This window comes from Stegastes partitus, unplaced genomic scaffold, assembly GCF_000690725.1.
Source record: "Stegastes partitus isolate 25-593 unplaced genomic scaffold, Stegastes_partitus-1.0.2 Scaffold553, whole genome shotgun sequence".
NCBI lineage: Eukaryota > Metazoa > Chordata > Actinopteri > Pomacentridae > Stegastes > Stegastes partitus.
The window spans coordinates 336095-337319 of NW_007578284.1; the positions used below are offsets into that span (position 1 = coordinate 336095).

At 43.6% G+C, this 1225-nt stretch overlaps 1 protein-coding gene and 1 non-coding gene across 2 annotated transcripts in view; one reads left to right on the forward strand and one right to left on the reverse strand.

Moving 5' to 3' along the window:
- Positions 1-1225, forward strand: part of LOC103362075 (PDZ and LIM domain protein 7) — a 45753-nt gene that overhangs the window by 15104 nt on the left and 29424 nt on the right. The window lies entirely within an intron of this gene.
- Positions 466-539, reverse strand: trnat-agu (transfer RNA threonine (anticodon AGU)). The gene has a single exon. It is a non-coding gene; the product is annotated as a tRNA-Thr (tRNA).

A 1225-nucleotide genomic window follows, 5' to 3' on the forward strand; every position in this document is an offset into this window, starting at 1 on the left:
AGACAGGCGCTTTAACCAGCTAAGCCACAGCGCCTTCTGGTTGCAGTGATTTTATTCTAAGAATCTTTAACCATTTCTTTACCACTTTTGAAGTGTGCTGGGGTCATTGTCTTGTTGGACCACCCAACATCCAGCAACCAAGACCAACCTTGTGGTGCTAGTTTTAGGTTTTCCTGAAGAATGTAGAGGTAACCATCCTTCCTCATTATCCCTTTTACTTTATGTAAAGCACCAGTGCCAATAGAAGCAAAACAGCCCCACAGCATAATACTGCCACCACCATGCCCAGCTGGATGTATGGTGTGGAGGCACTTTAACAGGCTAAGCTACAGTCCCACATATGCCCTGATCGTCCATTACATACATTCTGAATGTTGTTTGTCAATCAGGTCATTTGAAAGCAGAACCAGAGGTACATCCAAAGTTGTGTAAGAAATTCTGATATAAGTTAAGGTAGTAGCTGTGAGGCACTGCTGGGATTTGAACCCAGGATCTCCTGTTTACTAGACAGGCGCTTTAACCAGCTAAGCCACAGCGCCACCTTCAGCCTGCCTTTGACTCATATGTGCTAGTTTCACTTCCATGTGTGATATGAGCTTATGTGTTTGTGCACTGTCGGCTACACAAACTTGTTCATACTCGTGATTGACGAGCTATAGAGGGGTATTTTTAGTGTACTACAGTTGATGTACTTTGTACTGGGACATACTGTTTTTCTTTTTTGGGGGTATTGTGTACAGCATGGATATTGAAAAGCAGCCATGTTTTTCACCACAGACTGTAAAGATGGCCGACTTCCGAGCAAATCTGTGGATCACCCCCTGGTGGCCGCTCCCAGTTAAGGTCATAAGCCCCACCCCTCCTGTGTTAAGCAGATTCTATGAGTCTATTTCCAGGTGAGCAAAAGCTGCAAAAGTCGGGGAAAAACTGTATTCCCTACGTGCATGTCAGAAAATGTATTGTAGATCAGCTGTAGTACCTGATTGTTCCACCAGGTGGAGGCGTCATGCTTAGCTGTTTCGACACCGGTGAAGCTGCAGACGTAAATGAAGGATTGGTCCAATGTTGGTGGTGATGTTAATAAGTTTAGGTTTGATCCCTGGTGGAAATGTCTTAATTTGTGTAACAGAAAAACACAAAATTCAGGCACAAGGAGTAAATGTTTGATTGATTTTTGATGTTATCAACTAAAAGTAGGAAGGAGCTGGAATCAGGTCAAACATGT